Below are 12138 nucleotides of genomic sequence, written 5' to 3' on the forward strand. Positions count from 1 at the left end.
CAACATTTGATTTCTGAACGGTTCATCAACCTATGAACGCTATGCAACCATTTCTCTTTTGCATTACATATTTCTTTATTATTATTGTAATTTTCTTACATCCTGCACTATACTGTGGCCACAAAACAACAAACCTCATGATGTATGTCATTGGTAATAAAGCTGATTTTTATTCTGATTCGGGATGGTCTGAATGAGCAACTGCTGCACAATTTGTAGACGGTACACACTGAAGTCACGCTGGTCCACTGGTGGAAGAGTGAATGTTCAGTGTGTTGGATGGAGTTTCAATCAAAGTAGTGCCTTGTCCTGGATGGTATCAAACTTCTTGAGGGTTGCTGCATCTGCACACAGCCAATCAAGTGGTTTGTGCCTTGGTGATTTGATCCTTACTAATCATAGGAAACATGTGGATGCATCACATCGAAACATAGAAAATAGGTGCAGGAGTAGGCCATTCGGCCCTTCAAGCCTGCACCGCCATTCAGTATGATCATGGCTGATCATCCAACTCAGAACCCTGTACCTGCCTTCTCTCCATACCCCCTGATCCCTTTAGCCACAAGGGCCATATCTAACTCCCTCTTAAATATAGCCAATGAACTGGCCTCAACTGTTTCCTGTGGCAGAGAATTCCACAGATTCACCACTCTCTGTGTGAAGAAGTTTTTCCTCATCTCCGTCCTAAAAGGCTTCCCCTTTATCCTTAAACTGTGACCCCTCGTTCTGGACTTCCCCAACATCTGGAACAATCTTCCTGCATCTAGCCTGTCCAACCCCTTTAGAATTTTACACATTTCAATAAGATCCCCCCTCAATTTTCTAAATTCCAGTAAGTATAAGCCTAGTCGATCCAGTCTTTCATCATATGAAATTCCTGCCATCCCATGAATCAATCTGGTGAAGCTTCTTTGTACTCCCTCTATGGCAAGAATGTCTTTCCTCAGATTAGGGGACCAAAACTGCACACAATACTCCAGGTGTGGTCTCACCAAGGCCTTGTACAACTGCAGTAGTACCTCCCTGCTCCTGTACTCGAATCCTCTTGCTATGAATGCCAACATACCATTCGCCTTTTTCACTGCCTGCTGTACCTGCATGCCCACTTTCAATGACTGGTGTACAATGACACCCAGGTCTCATTGCACCTCCCCTTTTCCTAATCGGCCACCATTCAGTTAATAATCTGTTTTCCTGTTCTTGCCACCAAAGTGGATAACCTCACATTTATCCACATTAAATCGTATCTGCCATGAATTTGCCCACTCACCTAACCTATCCAAGTCACCCTGCATCCTCTTAGCATCCTCCTCACAGCTAACACTGCCGCCCAGCTTCGTGTCATCCGCAAACTTGGAAATGCTGCATTTAATTCCCTCGTCTAAATCATTAATATATATTGTAAATAACTGGGGTCCCAGCACTGAGCCTTGCGGTACCCCACTAGTCACTGCCTGCCATTCTGAAAAGATCACGGCTTGGTATGGCAATTGCTCTACCCAAGAACATAAGAATCTGCAGATTTATCGGCACACTGCGGAAGCCAGTCTTCTCTTCAAGCACTCCCACTATGTTTCTCGTTGCCTTGGTAAAACAGCCCAGATAATCAAGGATATGACCCACCCCCGACATTCTCTCTTCTTCTCTTCCCACAAAGGACTGAAGATACTAAGGACTGAAAGTGCATACCACCCAACTCAAGGACAGCTAGCTTTATAACCACTGTTATAAAATAATTGCATGGTCTCCACAATCTACCTCATTATAACTTTCCACCTTATTGTCTGCCTGTTCTGCACCTGACTGTAACTGCAACACTTCATTCTGCATCCTTTTATTTATTTTCCCTTGTTCTATCTCAATACATTGTTGCAATGAAATGATCAACATGGCAGCTTTTTTACAACAATAAACCAAATTACCAATTTATTAATTTGCATTCTTTTCCGTTGATATACTGGGACTGTTATATCCTACATGCTCCTGCACCAATGCTTGTTCAACTTGCCTGATTTATTTCCGAGTAACAAGGCCAGCAATGCCACATTCTTCATTGGACCAGAAGCACATGAATCAAGAATGTTCTGTATAACATACTTCAGAATCTTCTCCCAGTCTTGGACTCATGGGTGCCACCACAGTTATGTCTACTTGAAGTCTTATCCCAAACAAATCTCTTGGCATCCTTTCTCCTCTCTCCCTATACACTTAACTACCCACAGTGCTATGGCCTTGGCCACATTCTCAAGGAGAAACATTGCCCTTATCAAGATGGGCTCAAGAGAAAGTTTCCCTCAAGTCCTCCAAAACCACCTGTCTGCTCTGTTTTGTCAGCCCTCTGACATTCATTTCTCTTGTGGCTGTACTTTTTGTTGAGTTGCCGGATGACGACCCAGGAACATACTGTTTGAGAACACCCAACAACGCCGAGAGACTGCACTGACTCCAACTCTAACTCTAAAACCCAGAAACTCAGAGCTCAAGCTCCTCTATTTGATGGCACTTCCCAAACCTGAGGTTGTCCAATTCATAGGAAGAAACTTGAACTTTCCACAGGGTGAATGATGTGCACACAATTAATCTGAATTGCCCTGCCATGTTTTTAAATGTTAAATTAATGCAACTAACAAAAATATACTTAAATCTTTATTAATGTATTACTTACTGTTTTAGCTACCCTGAACAGATTTTTTAATTCTCTTACATTCTGCTCACACCACATCCTCGTTTAAATTTACTTTGACCAATGCTTTCCTTTACTCACTTCTGCTTCCTGCATTCTCTTTCAAATTCTCTCTGACTCCACTGCTCTCTTTGAGTTAAACTGGGTCGTAAAATATCCTCAAAATCTATGCAAAACGTCTACATGGCTTTTCACTGGATTCCTAAATCAAGAAGTATTCCACAGCAAACATGCTATCTCTAAATAATTAGATGAGAATTGGAAGAGAATTGCAAAACTTTATTTCGTGGTTTGAAACAGGATTAAAAAGTAAGTTAAAAATGTGGTTTAGCTTCCTGGTGTGAGGTCTGTGAGAAGGCCTGACAGGAACCAGCATCACAAAAGGGGTAGCAGCAGAGGTTCATAGACATTTGTCGATGCCTTTCCTGATTTTCCAAACACCTGACTATCATCTTGCTCCATTCAACTTCTGTGCTAACCAACAGGTGTGCTCAGTCCCATTGCCTGAATTTATTTTCTCATTTATAGGTCAGTGATAACGTCAATGTTCATTGACCGTCTACGACTAGTAATAGTTATTTTCTTGTCAAATGTACTGTGGAAAAGCTTTATCTGAATGCCATCCAGAGAGATGATTCCATACATAAGCATCCTGAACTTGTACAACTGGAAGAAATACCATATGCAGAATATAGTGCTGAGAAAGTGCAGTACTGACAGCCAGATAATGTGCAAAAGGCATGATGAGGTAGACTGAGAGATCAAGAGTTTATCTTTACGATCTAAGAAGCCCATTTAAGACCCTTATACTTCCCCATGTCTTCAACCTGAGTCTGAGGCTCCGGAGGGTTCCTGTGCTGTGGAAGACGTCCTGCCTAGTCCCTGTGCTGAAGACGCCATGCCCCAGCGGCCTCAATGACTACAGACCGGTAGCATTGACCTCCCACATCATGAAGACCCTGGACAGACTTGTTCTGGAGCTGCTCCGGCCTATGGTCAGGCCACATTTAGATCCCCTCCAGTTCGCCTACCAGCCCTGACTAGGAGTTGAGGATGCCATCGTCTACCTGCTGAACCGTGTCTATGCCCACCTGGACAAGCCAGCGAGCACTGTGAGGGTTATGTTTTTTGACTTCTCCAGTGCGTTCAACACCATCTGCCCTGCTCTGCTGGGGGAGAAGCTGACAGCGATGCAGGTGGATGCTTCCCTGGTGTCATGGATTCTTGATTACCTGACTGGCAGACCACAGTACGTGTGCTTGCAACATTGTGTGTTCGACAGAGTGATCAGCAGCACTGAGGCTCCACAGGGGACTGTCTTGTCTCCCTTTCTCTTCACCAGTTACACATTGGACTTCAACTACTGCACAGAGTCTTGTTATCGTTAGAAGTTTTCGGATGACTCTGCCATAGTTGGATGCATCAGCAAGGGAGATGAGGCTGAGTACAGGGCTACGGTAGGAAACTTTGTCACATGGTGCGAGCAGAATTATCTGCAGCTTAATGTGAAAAAGACTAAGGAGCTGGTGGTAGACCTGAGGAGAGCGAAGGTACCAGTGACCCCTGTTTCCATCCAGGGGGTCAGTGTGGACATGGTGGAGGATTACAATAACCTGGGGATATGAATTGACAATAATCTGGACTGGTCAAAGAACACTGAGGCTGTCTACAAGAAGGGACAGAGCCGTCTCTATTTCGTGAGGGGACTGAGGTCCTTTAACATCTGCCGGACGATGCTGAGGATGCTCTACGAGTCTGTGGTGGCCAGTGCTATCATGTTTGCTGTTGTGTGCTGGGGCAGCAGGCTGAGGGTAGCAGACACCAGCAGAATCAACAAACTCATTCGTAAGGCTAGTGAAGTTGTGGGGATGGAACTGGACTCTCTGACGGTGGTGTCTGAAAAGAGGATGCTGTCCAAGTTGCATGCCATCTTGGACAATGTCTCCCATCCACTACATAATGTACTGGGTGGGCACAGGAGTACATTCAGCCAGAGACTCATTCCACCGAGGTGCAACACAGAGCGTCATAGGAAGTCATTCCTGCCTGTGGCCATCAAACTTTACAACTCTTCCCTTGGAGGATCAGACACCCTGAGCCAATAGGCTGGTCCTGGACTTATTTCATAATTTACTGGCATAATTTACATATTACTATTTAACTACTTATGGTTCTATTACTATTTATTATTTATGGTGCAACTGTAACGAAAACCAATTTCCCCCGGGATCAATAAAGTATGACGATGACTATGACTGTTACAACAGTGATCTTGAGCCTGGCGGTACACGTTCTCAAGAACTTACTTGCAGCTGCATCATAGGCACATAATATCAGCATTCACAAGAAAAGCATCAATTATACAAGAAAGAACAAGATTAGACTTAAAAAATAAAGCCTATTGTGGTGCAAAGTGGTAAAAGTGATCACAGTGTTGCTATAATTGAGGTAGTGGTTAGGGTTTTGCTGGTTGCTTCACGGAATAAAGAACTAGATGGTTGCAGGGAAGTAGGTGTTCTTGAAGCTGATGGTGTGGGATTTCAGACATCTGTACCTCCTACACAATGATAGCTGCTAGAAGATGACATAGCCTGGGTGCCGGGGATCTCTGATGATAGCTGTCCCTTCTCCAAGCAGTGCCTTATGAGAATATTACCAATGGTGGGAAGGGAAATGCCTGTGATGTATCGGTCTGAGTTCACTATCTTCTGTCACTTCAAATGTATTTTTGAATCTTCAGCCAAATTGAAGCAGGTGTGGTGGGGGGGGGTGTGGGGTGGAGAAAGAAAAAGTGATCTGGGTGGGAAGGGTCGTTGATTATGCGGCTACATTCCTGAAGCTGCAGGAAGTGTACACAGAGTCAATGGAGGGGAGGCTGGTTTGGGTAATGGATTAGGCTGTGTTCACAGTATCAAAATTTCTTGCAGCCTTGGGCAGAACAATTGCCCTACTAGGCTGTGATGGATCCCGACGTGATGCTTTCTATGTTGCATCTGTAAAAATTGGTGACAGTGATCAGGGACAAGCCAAAATTGTGAGAAGGTTTGGTGGGGGGCGGGTGGTGGTCGAGGCCCCAGAGTGTATTGAAGTGAGTGAACCCGATGTTTGGACGATAATTTAGGCTCTGGACCAGATGGAAATGGTCAGGGTGTCAGGGCCCAAGGTGAGGAGTGGGCCGGTTCAGTTCGCTGTTTCAGTTCGTTTACTCAGCTCTGCGCTGAACTAAGACTTGGTGGCCAAACTCTCTTTGTGGACTTCAGTTCAGATGCTATTTGCTCGTGTTTATTATTTGCATGATTTTTTTTCTCTTGGCATACTTCGCGTTTGACAGCCTTCTGTTTTTCTATGCTTTTTGGTTGGGGATTCTGTGTTTGGTGGCTGCCTGTTAGGAGACTGACCTCAAGGTTGTATAATGCATACATTCTTTGACAATAAATGTACTTTGAACTTTGGACTTTGAGTTATTCAGGCGAACATATATTCACAAAGCAGTAGAATCTGGTTCTACAGATTTTATAACCCATGATTATCACGGTAATGGATTTCCAGGACAGCACAGCCAGTGATTTGCAGGATGATGTACCTGTGGTGACACTTCTGCTTCTGCATCCTCTTTCTTTTTGATGGCTGAGGTCATGGATTTGGAAGATGTTGTCAAAATCCTTGGCTTTGTTAAGTATCTGAAGGGATTTTAAAATGCAGTTCTGAACAATAACCTGGATGGATCATCAATCAAGTAGTTTTTCCCCAGATTGTGTGAGGCTTCTTGGATATTGTTGGGGCTGCACTCATTGGTCCATTGTTCTAACACTTTCTTGAGGAGTGTCTGTAGCGTGAAGATAGTTTTGAGAATTCAGATTGGTATACATAACAGGATACCTAGCATCAAACCTCCTCTTGTAACCTTGCCATGTATGTGTCTGTTCCAATTACACTGTTGGTTAATAATAACATCCCAATGTTCTACACTTGGAGGAAAGTTGGTGATAGCATTTTCATGGAATGTCAAGAATAGGTAATTAGATGGTCATCACCTGGCACTTATTCATTTGGAATGATAGTTGCCACTTAGTTGTTTGTGCCCGAATATCACTTTGATCTAGTTAAATGCTGTTGGAGACAACATTTCAATCACAGGAGATGTGAGTTGTACAGACATCATCGAACATCACCACCCTTATCTTATGGTGAAAAAGGGGAGTGAATAACAAAGCTGGTGAAGTTGGTTAAAGATTAGATACTGCATGGACAATCTCATGCAGTGATGTGCTGCAGCTGCGATGATTAGCCCTCACTAAATGCCATTATTTCAAACATTCCCTAATCTCCCACCATAGTTATCAATTGTCAGAGATTGACTTGGCAGCTACATCCTGCAGAGTTGGTAAGTTGGTGTATTATTGTCACATAATGGTAGAATTAGGCCATTTGCCCCATTGGGCCTGCTCCACCATTTGATCATGGCTAATTTATTTTCACCCCATTCTCCTGCCTTCTCCCTGTAACCTCTAACACCTTAATTAATCAAGAACCTATCAACCTCTGCTTTAAATATACCCAGTGACTTGGTCTCAACAGTCGTCTGTAGCAATGAATTCCATAGATTTACCACCCTCTAGATGAAGAAATTCCACCTCAGCCAGTGAGTATAGGCCCGAGGCAATCAAAGGCTTCTCATACATCAACCCTTTCATACTCAAAATCATTCTTGTAAATTTCCTCTGGTCCCCTCCAATGTCAAGCATCCTTCGACATGGGGCCCAAATCTGCTGTCAGCACTCAAAATGTGATCTGACCAATGCCTTGCTTCATGTTTCATTTCTCTTGAAATGAATGCTGACATTACATTGGCCTTCCTTACTGCCGACTCAACCTGCAAATTAACCTTTAGGGAATCTTGTACTCGACTCCCAAAGCCCTTTGTACCTCCGATATCTGAATTCACTTCCTCCTTAGAGAACAGTCTACACCTATATATCTTCAACCAAAGTACATGGCCATACAATTCCCTACACTGTATTTGACTTGTTGCCCACTGTCCTAATCAGTCCAGGTCTTTCTAGAGATTTCCTATGTCCTCAATACTACCTGCCCCTCCACCTATTCTTGTATCACCCACAAAACCGGCTACACAACCATAAATTCCATCATTCAGATCACTGGCAGATAACATGAAAAACAGCAGGCCCAACAACAACCACTGTGAAACACCACTAGTCACAAAATGCAGGGTGAATTCTCTCTCATTCTGATCACTGCCTCCTAAGGGTTCCTTTATCTAATCAAATCTGGTCATTATACCACACCCAGTCCAAATTGCCATTTCCCTAGTAGGCTTAACCACAAGCTGCTCCAAAAAGAAATCTTGTAGGCATTCTACAAATTCTTTCTCTTGGGATCCAGCTCTAACCTGAACCACATGTACTGAGTGAAAACCTTGGTTATGTGTGCCATCCTTGCAGATCATTTCATTGAGGTGGTACAATGGAAAACAGAATGCAAAACAAAGTGTTACTGTTACAGAGAGAGTGCAGTGCAGGCAAACAATAAGGCAAAGCACTATAACATGGTAGACTGTAAAGTCAGGAGTCCATCTTGTTGTACTTATGACAGCAGGATAGAAGCTACCCTTGATACAGATGATACGTGCTTTCACGCTTTTATATCTTATGCCTGATAGGAGTTGGTAGGGGAGAGAAGACGATAAAGAGGGAATGTCTGGAATGGGTGCAGTATTTGATTACGTTGACCTCTTTATCAAGGAAGTAAGCAGTGTAGATAGGGTCTATGGAGGTGAGGCCTTTTTTCCATGATATGCTGAACTGTGTCTACAACTCTCTACAGTCTTTTGGGGTCTCAGAGCAATTGCCATACCAAGCTGTGATGTATCCAGACAGGATACTTTCTACAGTGTATCTACAGAAGTTGGTGAGGGCTTGAGGAAGTAGAGAGACTGACGTATTTTCTTGACTATGATTTCTATGCAGTTGGGCCAGAACAGGCTTTTGGTGATGTTAACTCCTAGAAATTTGAAGCTTGCTACTCACTCGTCCTCAGTGCCATTGATGTAAACTAGTGTGTGTGTACACCCCTCTTCCTGAAGTCACTGGCCAATGAAACAGGCTAAATGAAGGTCAACATAAGGTTCAGGGATAACAAAGTCAGAATATAAGAAATATCAATTTAGATTGGAGCAATTACAAAATATGGTGAACCAAAAAAAAGCAGTTGATTTCTGTGTTATTCAGAGAATCATATGTTATAGAAATGGGGCCATATAGTCCACCTTGTCAATGCTAATTATTATGTCCATCTACACGCACACCACCTGTTTGCATTAGACATGTATCCCTCTACACCTTTTCTACACAATGCTTTACAGTACCAGCAACCTGGGATCAATGCCCACCACTGCCTGTAAAGGGTTTGTATGTTCTTCCCGGGACCACATTGGTTTCCTCCAGGTGCTCCAATTTCCTCCCACAGTCCAAAGACATACTGATTGGTATGTTAGTTGGACATTGTAAGTTGTCCCGTGCTTAGAACAGGGTTAAATCACAGGATTGCTGGGTGGGGCAACTCGAAGGACTGGAAGGGCCTATTCTGCACTGGATCTCAATAAATAAATAAATATTCAAATACCTATCCAAGTGTAATTGATATTGGAGAAAAGGAAAAAAAAATGTCTTAGCCTAGTCTGCGTTTCAATGGGACATTGAAAATAGGCAAAAGAGCATATATAAATATACCATCATTCCTTAACATTCAGTGGCATCACCCTCACTGAATCCCGTACTATCAACATCCCGGGGGTTACCATTGACAGGAAACTGAACTGCTCTAGCCATATAGACACCGTGGCTACCAGAGCAGGTCAAAGGCTAGGAATCCTGTGGCCTGTAACTCACTTCCTGACTCCCCAAACCCTGCCCACCATCTACAAGGCTCAGGTCAGGAGTGTAATGGAATACTTGCCACTCGCCTGGATGAGTGCAGCTCCATCAACACTCAAGAAGCTTGACACCATCCAGCACAAGGCAGTCCCCTAGATTGGTACCCCTCCCACAAGCATCCAATCCCTCCACCATCAGTGAACATTTACAGCAGTGGGTACTATCTACAAGATGCACTGTAACAACACACTAAAGTTCCTAAAGCAGCACCTTCCAGACCCATGACCACCACCGTCTAGAAGGACGAGAACAGCAGATACCTGGGAACACCACCACTTGGAAACACCCCTCCAAGTCACTCACCATCCTGACTTGGAAACATATCACTGTTCTTTCAGTGTCATTAGGTCAAAATCATGGAATTCCCTCCCTAACAGCACTGTGGGTGTACCTACACCTCAGGGACTGCGGCAGTTCAAGAAACCAGCTCATCACCACCTACTCAAGGGCAACTAGGAATGAGCAATAAATGCTGGCTTAGCTGGTGACGCCCACATCCTGTAAATGAATTTTAAAAAAATACACACACATATACAGTAACAGTGAAGGAATTGCACTTGCAGTGTTAGTTCAAGTTAAAACATTTACAACCATAAACCATTTTCCATATATCTCAGTTTCCCATCACTTGCTTTGATCTGTTTGTTAAGTATTATTGAAGTACACAAATGTAGTGTCTGAGCCAGTTTGCATTTCATCCATGTAAAAACAAGTGTTTGCTTGTTGACAAATGCTTTTGAATCCGGGTAAGTACTTATGATCCTTGAAGGGAGATAAAGTATATAATGATTGATATGGTTGAACATGTTCTGTCATACCACAATCCTTCCTTTTCATTTATTCTTCACTCTTTTTACGTGAAAGTATTTGTCAATGCAGTAACATGTTTAATGCAAAGGTTGGGTTAAATTTCAATTGGGCTGCATCTAAATCTGTTCTCAGTGATGAATATTTCCAATGGCCTTCCACTGGGCCATCAGACAAATTACTCATCTGTCAAGTAATCAATCTTGTACAAAATACAAGGCAGAGTAAAAGAAGTTGATATTGGGTTTTGATTCATCACACTGGCACCGATATGAATAGGATACTGCTAAGGATACAAGTTACCTGGGGAATCACTGCTAACACAACTGGTTTATAACTTGAAAATTAATTAAGCATTGAAAAGGGCTCAGATATTAGAACCCATGTATTATCTAAAATTCATTAGAACTTGATTTCCCATTTATCATGATATAAAAATATTAGTAATGGCCAAGGGACAAACACCGGAAAGGAATAAGGATTTATGTAGCATAATTTTTCTTTAACTGCTTTGAAAAGAATCAATCAAATCAAGAGGCTGTTTGGAAGGAGTTTGTGCCATGAGAGGTTCAGATATTAATTGAAATGAGAGCAGTTATGGTCAGATGTGGAGACAGAAAATGAATAACTTGTCAAAAGAAAATGCAAAAAATAGTGAGAAGATATGGGAACAATATCAAGGAACAAATCTTCTGCTTCTATATATGCTTGGGTCTTATTAGGCACAGACTCGGAGATTATGAAATAATTTGCTCCTACCCATATCTTAAGAAGCCTAAATTAATTGAGATCATATACCACCAAAATAGATGCCTTTCCCAGATGCACCCAAAGGAAACAAGAATTGAGGAGTCAGATAGCTTTGCACCAAGGGACATTGTAATCTTCTAAATATTCCCATACCTTCCATTTCAGGGATTTTCAGTCTTAAGGGATAAAATCTCTGCACATCTTTATGAGGCAAGAACTGAATATGTTATGTAGTACTAAAGTGAAAGAACAATAAAGTGAAATGTCTTTGATTCACATAGTTCAAGGTTCAGTAGAATTGATTTTAAGTCAATAGGCAGAATAATGGAAACAGATAAAGTAAATTTGATGAAATCATAATACAAAATATGAGAAATTCAGGACAGTATATATCACCTGATTAGGAGGGCTGAGCTTGTTTCCTCACAATACAAGATTTTGCAATCTGGGAACTGCAATACAGAAATGTGGCAAGAAACACCAGCAGCGAGCAAACGTGCAGCCAGGCTCTTTATCTATCCAACCAGTCAAGTGAAATTTCATAAATCAAAAATGCATTATTCACAGTGCCTTTCTATGCATGAAAAATGGCATGTTTCCCGTTACAATGACAAATATCTTTGTATATCTGACACATAACCCCAAAGAGTTAATTGCGTCATAGCAAAAATCTATATACCAAGCATTCATAAATTGCGGATTTACCATAAATTTTAATCTGGTACCAATGTTTCATTCTGTTCACAGTCAATCTGAGAAAAAATGACTTGTAAGAATGGAACAATGGAACAGAAGCACTTTCTATGTGTTTGCTCACACAGTTCACAATCACAAGGCAAACTAAAAACCCACAATTGTCACCTGCGAATTTCAAAGTCATCTGTGGTGGCCAGAGCGATCATGTTTGCTGTTGTGTGCTGGGGCAGCAGGCTGAGAGTAGCAGAC

This window comes from Mobula birostris, chromosome 27 (genome assembly GCF_030028105.1).
Source record: "Mobula birostris isolate sMobBir1 chromosome 27, sMobBir1.hap1, whole genome shotgun sequence".
In the NCBI taxonomy this organism is placed as follows: Eukaryota; Metazoa; Chordata; class Chondrichthyes; order Myliobatiformes; family Myliobatidae; genus Mobula; species Mobula birostris.